This window comes from Triticum aestivum, chromosome 4A (genome assembly GCF_018294505.1).
Source record: "Triticum aestivum cultivar Chinese Spring chromosome 4A, IWGSC CS RefSeq v2.1, whole genome shotgun sequence".
Taxonomy (NCBI): Eukaryota; Viridiplantae; Streptophyta; class Magnoliopsida; order Poales; family Poaceae; genus Triticum; species Triticum aestivum.
Window position 1 is genome coordinate 656495070 of NC_057803.1, and position 11873 is coordinate 656506942.

The 11873-nt window shown below is 49.0% G+C and overlaps 1 non-coding gene across 1 annotated transcript; it reads right to left on the bottom strand.

Annotated features, from left to right (window-relative positions):
• Positions 1-1283: 1283 nt before the first annotated feature.
• Positions 1284-1356, bottom strand: TRNAA-AGC (transfer RNA alanine (anticodon AGC)). The gene has a single exon. It is a non-coding gene; the product is annotated as a tRNA-Ala (tRNA).
• Between the last annotated feature and the right edge of the window lie 10517 nt (positions 1357-11873).

Here is an 11873-nt window from a genome sequence, read left to right on the forward strand (position 1 = left end):
GTTGTTATTGTTTTCATATAAGACCTAACTTGACCTTATTGATGACAACCGAAAAGTCTCCGTGCACGTGCCGCAAGGACCAACACCCTATAACCAATGTCATGGTCATTGAACCCTTAACTAATCCAAAGAAGTAGACACCAAATCTCGCCGTTGCGGATGCGCGATGAGAAACCATAACCTTGCCACCCCAAGGAGCCAGTAGAATTATACGTCAAAGATCCATCTAATTCATATCGACAGACGAACTTGAGCACGATAGAAGCTCGAAAGATCAACATGAAGATGAAGCACCGCCCCTTGCAAAGATTAAACCCTAATCTATCTACTAGCCTAAGCTTTTTGCCAAAATCACTCTATCTACTAGCCTAAGCTTTGTGCCAAAATCACTCACTAACTTTAAGACGTGCATTGCACGTGTATGCATACTAGTCCATCAATGTTCTGCTCGTTCAGTGACCATCTTCAACCCCGACCCCTACCTGCATGCATTTATCTGGACTTGGCTTCCTCCACGCACAAATCCACTTGTGTTCTTCTTCTACAACTCCTTCACCAATCTCTGCTCCACTTTGTTCATGTTGTGTCAAACGTAGAATATGTGGGAAGAAAGCTATGAGGAAGACTACGTCGTCGATGAAAAAAATTGAGGTAATGATCGTCCAACCTTGTTGCATCATCGCCCTGGCCGCCAACAACACATCATGCTTTACAATGGCTAGTGACGGACGCGTGCGGAGAAACCCATGAGGAACAATATGTCGTCGATGGTGATCAAATCGAGGTAACCGTCGTCTCATAGCCACCGACGCCTAGGGTTAACTAGTGCCCAACCCGCGCCATGCGTTCCGGCGCCTAGGGATGATGTGTCCACCGTTGTCATCGTCGCCACGTCAAGCACAACATGAGTCGATCGCTTCCTCCATGTGCGTGTACATTATCCTCATCCTGGTCTTCCCCCGTCGCCGTTGAGCTCGGCATGGATGTGCTCTCCCTCAGCGCAGCGTCAAGTATGACGCTAATTGGCGCATGTTCCCACCCCAAGGTTATGGATGAAAAACTAGATTGTCCAAAGAGAACCAATTCTATTACTATTGCACTTCTCTGATTTGGTCTGTGCTCATGTTTATGTTTTTTTCTTTTATATATGCCTAAAAGGACTATGCTAATTCTTGTGAATTAGAGTTTGCAGAAGTAAAATCAAGACCGTATCTTTTTTAAAATTCAGATTCAGATGTTTAGATGAACTGAATTCATTTGGATTTTACAAATATTCAGAGGCATGGAGAAGTGGGGTATCGATCCCCATACCTCTCGCATGCTAAGCGAGCGCTCTACCATCTGAGCTACATCCCCGTTGGTTCTATAACCAGTCCTAACGAGTGAAGTTAATTAGATACGTACTATAACATGGCATATCTCACCGCCTGCTGCCGCGCCGTCGCAGGTCTCATGGCGCAGCGGCACTTCCACCGACGCCTTCATCCTGGCTCACCACCGCCGCAGCCCTCGCTCCCCATCGTCGAAGACGGAAAGGGCATCTGCGCCGTCGCCGGGGCCTCCGGTGGCGGTGGTCCGTAGATGCGGCCCGTCATCCGGTACCCAGTCGTCAACGTCCTCGATAAAGAACCTGCGATGGCCTCGTCATCCTGCAGCAGCGACGATCGGATTACTACTCTACATCTGCAACCTGGTCACCCGCAAGTGGGCTTCTCTGCCACATCCTCCACCACGAGCGATAGTAGGCTGCTTCAGCGCTGCCAATGTGATCGGCCTCTACCAGCACCACCCGTGTCCGGAGAACACCGGGCGCTCTGGGTGTCATACTCCATAGTCCATAGACACCAGGACTGACCTATTCACACCCGGCCAAGTTGTGTTGCCTGACTACTCTGTCCTCGTCCTCACAGTGGGATCGGACCAGCCAAGATGCATCCAATGGCCGGGAGTTAATTGCTCAAAACCATCACATCTGTGGCTAGGGTACTTCAAAACTACCGTTTTTGCCAATAATCACACAAGACCACCATTTCTTCGTCGTCAAGTGAGTAACAAATCACACTGATACACAAACTAGCTCGCACAAACAGCAAAACTGACTGGCGGGACCCATTTGTCAGTCCAACATGGCATGTCTGTGTACACTTTGCTGAGATGGAGCGTGGGTCCCACATATCATCCACCCACCTCCTTTTCCCTCTCTTCTTCACAATCCTCTTCTCCTTCCTGTCCTCCTCTCTCTCCCTCTCTCTCTCTCTCTCGTCACGGATCCTACCGCCGCCGGTGCCCAGATGTTGTCACCGCCGGTGCCCAGATCCTGCCTCCGCCGGCACCCACTACCGTCATTGCCTCGCTCCCCCACTATCCCGCAACCAGCACCCAATCCAGCGGCAACACGCGCGGGTGGGGAACTTCGGCGCTGTAGGCGCGGGCGGGGGGGCGTCGGCATGGATGCGGGACGGCAGCGCAGGCGCGGACGGCACGGGGTGGCGGCGCAGGCGCGAATGTGGGATGGTGGAGCTGCAAGTGCTGGGCGGCGGAACTGCATGCACAGGTGGCGGCGAGTCCCACGCGGCCGGACAAGGAGGGACGGGCGCGCTAGGAGCGGCGACGGCGGCCAGGTCGGCGACCGGATCAAGCAGGGGATGGCCGGGCAAGGCGAGCTCCACCTTTGGCTCGCCGGCCGTGGCGCTTGAACGGCAGACTAGGAGGGATGGCGGCACGACGCGACCAAGAGATGGACGGCGTTCAGAGGATGGTGTATCAACGGCGGCGCGATGCGACCAGGAAGCAGAAGAGAGAGATGAGGTAGGAAGAAAGAGGAAGAAGATAGTGGGGATGACATGTGGGGCCCATGGCCACCTCAGCATCTTATCCACATAGGTCTTCCATGTCACCCTGACGTGTGAGCCAAACATGTCAGTTTTGCTGTTAGCCGCGGCAAACATGTAAATCAGTGGCATTTGTTACTCACTTGCCAGAGAGTTGGTGGTTTTTTATAATTTTTGTCAAAAATGATAGTTTTGGAGTACCCTAGCCTTAAATGTGATGGTTTTGAGCAATTAACTAAATGGCCGGCGGTCAGCGAAGAACCGTCCAAGGCCATGCGTGCAAGAACCATGTTAATTGTTAACCAAGGCAGGTGCAAAACTGCAAGTGGAAACCCATTTTCCACTTAACACTATTCAGTTTACATCGTTGGGTGGTATACTGGTATCCGAAAACCGAACCGAACCATCATTTTTGCGTAGCCACCCCACCCAAACCAGCTAGAGGGCACAGGGGTAGTTCGGACGCTTTCAAAACCTCAATATTATGTAGTATATGTCGTGAGGAAGATAAGAGACGCCAATGACAAGTACTCCCTCCGTTCCTAAATATTTGTCTTTCTAAAAATTTCAACGAGTGACTACATACGGAGCAAAATGAGTGAATCTACACTCTAAAATATGTCTATATACATCCATATGTGGTAGTTCATTTGAAATCCTAAAAAGACAAATATTTAGAAACGGAGGGAGTAAAATCAAATGTGATCCTTATCGATGATGAAGACTGCTATTTATACAGGGCCAACAAGGGTCCGTAAGGGGGAGCTGCGAGTGAATAGTTGCGTCCTTTGCAAGGTTCTAACTAGACTTGCCGGTTCCACGGAAACATGGATTAATCATAATTAAAACTAGACCATGATGGCGCGCGTTGCCGCGCCCGTATATTTTTCCAGTAGAATGATAGGAACATTTGTAAGTATAGAGGCCCAAAACATGCGGGATAAGTTTGTAAAGATGATATATGTATTAATTAGAGATTAACAGAAGGGCAAATTCTAGTAGTTGATAGTAAAGGAGTGCAGAGTCGTAACAGCATAACACCACTGCTTTGCAGACAACAATACCATTCATACTTGACAATTATTTTGATCAGCCAATATTATGTGTATCAATAGAACAAGGATATATACATAAGAAACAGTCTTTGTAAGTCAAGACCCCAAAATTTTGTTGACTCTCACCCTACGGCTGGATGGACAACACTCAGATTGTAAGCAAGTTCGCACTTCATACATCAAGGTCATGACAATTAAATATTGCATATATGGCATAATTTCTTCCATTACCTCCAATTAAAAAAATAGAATAAGATGTTTCTCAAATTGGTAACTTGCATAACATCAGTATGTCGTGGAGAGAATGGCAACGCTTTCACCATGATGGACCATGTTGCCTTGCCCATACTTTTCAACGATACAATAATCAGTAAGCTTGTAAACAAATGGAAATGAAAGTAAGCATAAAACTATAGAGATATAAAATGGACTAAAACAAGTTACTTCATAGAAGTTTTCCCTTTCCTTACGAAATACAAGGTACTCCAACCAGTAGTAAGTAATAACACAAAAGAGAAAAATACTGAGCTGGGAGGTCTATTCTTTTTTATAATTGTATATGTCCATCTATACATCGAGTTGATTTATACTCGCTACTAAACTATGAATATACTCCAAAGCACATGGAGTATGAATATAGTTCAAAACACATATGAAAGTTAAACCATGATCAGGAGCAGCAGCTGGCCTTCACTGATTGGAGGAATGGCAGATTGACAGTAATCTGAAACATAATTTTGCAGGAAACGGGAACAAACATCATTGTAAGGATGAACTAAAGCCAAGCAGCTGGATGGAAAAATATGGTTTCGCGTAGTACACTACTTCATGACAAGTCCACAATTGCCGAATCTTAATTCCAAGCGTACATTTCATTATAAGATGTATGCATATACCTCCGCTCAATGATCATTATACTAATTTCCACATAGAAGTAAAGTTTTGCTAATTTTACATGGACTGAGATTTTGTTCAGTCGAGATCCATTTCCAAAAGGTGCAAACTCTAGAAGTAGCATCAAACATTATTTCTTACACTTGGGAAAGTCAAAGATATATAGAAAATGTTTCACAAGTGCCAAGCCAAACCTAAGTTATGCTCATGTCGTAATCAAGTAGGAGTATCCAGAGAATGCAGATTACATATCAAGGATATTCATGTTAATGTTTACATGTTTGTTGGTTTGTGGTCTTCCATTGCAACTTTGGAACAAAAAAATAATTATCAATTTTTCAAACATACACCCTGATCTCCTTACTATTTGCTAGTTGGCAGAACTCATATAGTACACATTTACATTGATGGTTGTATGCATATGTTTATGTTTTTGGTTGGTTAATTGATTTTTATGCTCTCAGCTCTATTATATCAAGATTATGGTCTAAACCAGATGATGTACGATTCAACTAAGAATGGCACGAGGGAGTCTTATAATCTACAATGAAGATTATAAGATTGCTTGCTTATTTTAGATGAACATAATAACCTTGTAGGAAGTGCTTAAAATATGGAGGGGCATAAAGTTTCAAATGAGTTAAACATTACAACATTGTTAATCCACCCAAGAATACGTAGACAGATAGGAGATGTTCAGCAAATCATAGAGCCGGCACAGATCGCCCCAACAGTGGTAAGATAGATAGGCAAAACATAGAAGGACAAAAGTAAGATAGCTTATTTGAATGATAGGGAGATCACATCTCAGACAAATTAAGATAGCTTACTTGCAAGACTGGGAGATCCTTTCATCCCAAATAAATCATCTCTCCGCTGATGGCTAGAATCTCGCTTCACAATCCAACAATCTAAAATTATCACGGAGGCTGGCGGCTAGGAAGAAGGGATGATCGCCAGCCAAGACGGATGGAGATGGAGCTGAATGTGTAGTGGCACCATGGATCGAAATACCACCCCTTGTTGAATGGACACTGAGGGAGTCCCAAACTAGGGGGTGTCCGGATAGCCGAACTATCATCATCGGCCGGACTCCAATACTATGAAGATACAAGATTGAAGACTTTGTCCCGTGTTCGGATGGGACTTTCCATGGCGTGGAAGGCAAGCTTGGCGATACGGATATGTAGATCTCCTACCATTGTAACCGACTCTGTGTAACCCTAGCCCTCTCCGGTGTCTATATAGACCGGATGGCTTTAGTCCGTAGGACGAACAACAATCATACCATAGGCTAGCTTCTAGGGTTTAGCCTCCTTGATCTCGTGGTAGATCTACTCTTGTAACACACATCATCAATATTAATCAAGCAGGACGTAGGGTTTTACCTCCATCGAGAGGGCCCGAACCTGGGTAAAACATCGTGTCCCTCGTCTCCTGTTACCATCCGCCTAGACGCACGGTTCGGGACCCCCTACCCGAGATCCACCGGTTTTGACACTGACATTGGTGCTTTCATTGAGAGTTCCTCTGTGCCGTCACCGATAGGCTCGATGGCTTCTCCGATCATCATCAATGACGCAGTCCAGGGTGAGACCTTCCTCCCCGGACAGATCTTCGTATTCGGCGGCTTTGCACTGCGGGCCAATTCGCTTGGCCATCTAGAGCAGATCGAAAGTTACGCCCCTGGCCGTCAGGTCAGATTTGGAAGTTTGAACTTCACGGCTGACATCCGTCGGGACTTGATCCTCGATGGATTCGAGCCACAGCCGAGCGTTCCGCACTGTCACGACGAGCATGATTTAGCTCTGCGGCCGGACAGTACCCTGGAGGCCGTACTTGAGCCCGCTCCGATCTTCAATTCAGAGCCGGCTGCGTAGATCGAGGACGGATGGTTAGACGCCGCCTCGGGGGCTGCAACCTCTGCGGCGATAGAGCCGAACACTGATCTTGTCCCTCAGGAGGCTCGTGACTCCGAGGTGCCGGACTCCTTGCCAGACTCCGAACCTCCCGCGCCCCCACCAATCGAATCCAGTTGGGCGCCGATCATGGAGTTTACCGCCCCGGACATCTTTCAACACTCACCTTTTGGCGACATCCTGAGTTCGCTAAGGTATCTCTCATTATCAGGAGAACCCTGGCCAGACTGCGGCCAGGACGGTTGGGATGCGGACGATGAAGAAATTCAAAGCCCACCCACCGCCCACTTGGTAGCCATTGTCGATGATCTAACCGACATGCTAGACTACGACTCCGAAGACATCGACGGTATGGACGACGATGCCGGAGACGACCAAGAACCAGCGCCTACCGAGCACTGGAAAGCCACCCCAACTCACGACGTATACATGGTGGATACACCAAAAGGAAACGACAATGAGGAAAAACGGGACGTGGCGAAGGACAACTCCCCCAACAAACAACCAAAACGGCGACGCAAGCGCCACCCGAAGACCGGCCTCGATAAAAACGGCCCCCATACAGACCCGGCCCAAGAGCAGGGCGAAGCAGCGGACGATGCACACGCCACCAAGCAGCCATCCGAACATGATGAACTGGACGAGCAACCCATCCCCGGCGAAGACGATCTCACATCACCAGATCATACGAACCTTCACAAAAGGCTCGTCGCCACTGCAAGAAGTTTGAAGAAGCAAAAGCGGAAGCTCAAAACAGCGGAGGACACACTCAGAATGAGATGGAGCAAAGTACTCAACACCGCAGATAAATATGACGCTAGTCACCAGACAAAGAGCTACCCGAAGCGCAAGCTGTTGCCCGAATTTGACGAGGAGGCCTTAGAGCCCCCGCAGTCCAAAAAGAAAGAAGCCGCCTGGCCGGATAGATGACCAGATGTCAGGCCAAGAGCAACAAAGGGCGCCGCACACAAGCCGGCACACGATCAGCTTAAAGATCCTCGGAAAAAGGTTGACCCAGCCAGGTCTATCTATGGGCCAAAAAAGAAGATTCCAGGAAGCAATATAACCCGCCAAGCATTTGAAGACAACGGCACACCCAAATACAGGGGCGCCGCACACCCACTATGTTTCACCGACGAGGTACTGGATCATGGATTTCCAGCGAGATTCAAACCCGTAAACATAGAGGCATATGACGGAACAACAGACCCCGGAGTCTGGATTGAGGATTATATCCTACACATACATATGGCCAGAGGAGACGATCTCCACGCCATAAAATACCTACCCCTCAAGCTCAAAGGGCCAACTCGGCATTGGCTTAAAAGCCTCCCAGAAAATACCATTGGAAGTTGGGAAGAGCTTGAAGATGCGTTTCGAGCAAATTTTCAAGGGACTTATGTCCGCCCTCCGGATGTAGACGATTTAAGTCACATAACTCAACAGCCCGGAGAGTCAGCACGCAAATTCTGGAACAAGTTCCTCACTAAAAAGAACCAAATAGTCGACTGTCCGGACGCTGAAGCCTTAGCAGCCTTTAAACACAACGTCTGAGACGAATGGCTTGCCAGACACCTCGGCCAGGAAAAACCAAGAACAATGGCCACACTAACAAGCCTCATGACCCGCTTTTGCGCGGGGGAAGACAGCTGGCTGGCTAGATGCAGCACCAGCGACCCAAGTACATCCGAAGTCAGGGATGGAAATGGGAAATCATGACGCAGAAAAGATCAGCGCCGAAATAAGGAAAATGGCCCAAACAGTACGACGGTCAACGCAGGATTCAAAAGCCCTCGGCCGAATAACAAAACACCGCCCCTCAAGGACAACAGCGACGAGCTATCCAACCTAAACAAGATCCTGGACAGGCTATGTCAAATACATGGTACCTCCGGAAAGCCTGCAAACCATACCCACAGAGATTGTTGGGTCTTCAGGCAGTCCGGCCGACTTAACGCCGAACACAAGGGGCTCGACACACCAAGCGAAAATGACGAACCCCAAATGCAGCACTCCGGAAAACAGAAGACTTTCCCACTAGAAGTCAAAACAGTGAACTCACTTCATGTGATAACACGAAAGCACAGCGCGGCACCTGCCATACCAGGACACCGTCCACAAAATGGGGATAGACCCTACCGCAATTCGCCATAACAGCACTTCCTTCAAAGGAGTGACGCCAGGCCTTCAAGCCAATCATATGAGCTCGGTACCACTGGAGGTTGTGTTCGGTTCATCCGACAACCTTCGTCGCGGAAAGCTCACTCTCCATATCGCCCCATTTTACAGTGGCTTTTGAGCACTATTGGGACGCAAAGCTTTCGCCCGCTTTAACGCAATACCAAACTACACGTCTCTTATACCTACAATGCCCGGTCCACGCGGCATAATCTCATTAAAGAGTAACTCCGAGTGTCCTTCGACCACGAAGAGCGTGGGGCTGCTTTAACAGCCACTCCGACCTTGCAGGTCAAGACCCCGGACACGGTTAGGCGAGTCCGGCGTAAATAAACAAGGGCCTTCTCAGCCGCATACCCCCTTTTATAAGGGGCCACACGTCTAAATGATGAGAGCCAATAAAGCTCAACTTTCTCTATTTGCCAAATTATGCTTTAATACAACTTTTGCACGATATTTCTTAGAAACTAAGTCCTTCTCTTTTACAGATGAAGCACGTGCTACACCCGTCCAGGATACAGCACAACGGAGACACAGGCGCAGACGTGCAGCAGGGACCCGTTGCAAGGATTCTTTTCAGATTAAGACCCTGCGTAAACCTTTCTTACTATCTCTTGTTGATACACATCCCCCGGTTTCCTACCATAGCCGAGGAGGAGGCTGGCGTTTTGGCATCGGCCGCGTCAGAAGTTCCCGCCTATACCTGGACACTAGGGGCTTAGGGCATTGTTCTGCTCGGTATCATAAAGACCGAACACCTCAGGGAGTGTTCGGCGTCTCAAGTTAGGCCTTATATGCATCAGCTCCGAATCATGTCTTTGGTCAAATGTTGGGTTTGCCCGGCTCCTGTGTTTTGCTGCCTTACGTTCCGTATCATCGGCTAACGCGGCACTAGGAGAACTACTGCGATTGTGCCCCGGTTCGGCCGGGCGATCACCTCAGTAGAGAAAGCCGAAAACTGTCTGTCATGATATAGCGAGAGACTGGTCAACCACTCGATCGACCATTGGAATGTTTAGAATTCCTCCGCTTTGACGAAGGACCGCTTCCCGGTCAGGCACATACGCGCCCCGAGTTCGGAGAAGCGCGGTGCCGCTAGGGGCTATATAGTAGCCCCACATTCGAGCTCCTATGGCTAAGTGAAAGTGATAAAGCATTATAGTCCGGTTGCCTAGTTTGCTACGCTACCACCTCCTTAAAAGGACCAAGACGTTGGATTAAGAGTGAAAAAGCGCTTTTTTATTTGCAAACACCCCCGCACCACGTGCGTGGGGGCTGAAGCCAAAGACTGCCATCTTTCAGATTACACATACATATATGGCCGCACAGGAGATAGTTCAGTACTTGAACACACAAGTATAAAAAGCTGTTGTATTATAAACATGATCTCAGAAATCATACATGTCATTCAAACATAACATTTTTCGAGCACTGCGACTCTATTAAACGAGCGCCCTGCAGGACTTCCTCAAAATAGTGCTCGGTGGGGAATCGACTTTTGTCCGAACCCCGGGATGCAATAGCGGTGGCATCCATCTCCGCCCAATATGTCTTACCACGGGCAAGGGCCATCCGTGCACCTTCTATACACGCTCACCGCTTCATCGCCCCAAAACGCGGCACCGCCCCAAGGAATTGCTGCAACAAGCCAAAATAACTCTTTGGCTTGGGCCTTCCCAGCCACAGATGAGCGACCACATCCGTCATGGCAAGTCCGGACAATCTATTAAGCTCAGCCCACTCAACCAGCCGATCACTCAACGGAAGTGGACGCTCCGGACTATGGAATTGAGACCAAAAAAGCTCTTCCATTTCGTGATCCTTCTGGCTTCGGAAGTGCACGACTGCGTCCGCCGCACTCGCTGCCAAGTCCAGATAAGGATCCTCCGCACCATACAAACGGCCCAGCTGAGCATACTTCGGATCCGTGAACTTCCTACGGAGCATAAAGGGCTTTCCAGCCACAATGTCTCCGACCTGACGTAGTTCCTCCTTCATAGCCCGCATCTTACTTCGGGCATCCTTGGCTTCGGCGTCGGCCTTCTTCAGGTCCTCTTGCTCCGCTCGGCATTCTCTCTCAAGAACCTCCTGGCGGTCGGTAGCAACTTTTAATTCTGCGGCCAGTCCGGCCATCTCCTCCCTGCTTCGGCAGTGAGCAGCCTTCTCGGCTTCTAGCTCTTTCGCTGCCTTCAAGGCAGCCGCCTCGCTTTTTCTGGCTTGCTCCTTGGCCCGAACAAGTTCAGCTCGAAGGTCTTCCACAGCAGCAGCACCATCTGCATCAAGCATAAAAGTTGTAAGGAATGGGCGTCAGCTCCCTTACCAGGCGACCGCGGAGCAACCACATACCTTGTGACTCATCAAGTCGTTTATTGACCAGCAGATGTCCGCATCCGCAACATCGAGTTGCCTCTTCAGTTCGGCAGCTCCATCAGTCCGGCTGGCCACCGAACGTTCCGCCACCTGCATAGGAAAGGCGACATTCTAAAACTGAGATTATGATCCTTGGCAGGCTATCGGTTTCGATAGCATACCAAGTCTCAGGGGCTACTATCTATACAGGGCGCACTTTATGTGCAAAACTGTCAAAAGGTATATTATTTTTTGCGTACCTCAAAACTCGTCAGCAAGCTTCTGACGGCCTCACACAACCCTTTCTCGACGGATGAGATCTTTTCAATCACCTTACTCATTAATGTGCGGTGATCTTCTGAGATAGACGCCCTCTTAAGAAAATCCTGCAGCTCCACCGGCCGTACTCCACTGGGTGCCGAACTCTCTGGCCCCGCCGGACTCGGGGAGGCCCTCTGCGACGACACCTCAGGGTCGTCCGCCCCGCACGATGGGGCGGCAGATGGAGGCGTTTCACTCTCCATCATCTCCGGACGAAGGTCTCCCGAAGATGAGCTGTGCTGAGACAGGCTGAGATCCGAACTACAAGATGAAAACTTCGGTTATCCTCAGAAATTAAGCAAGGGTGCCCACTATTACAAAATTTC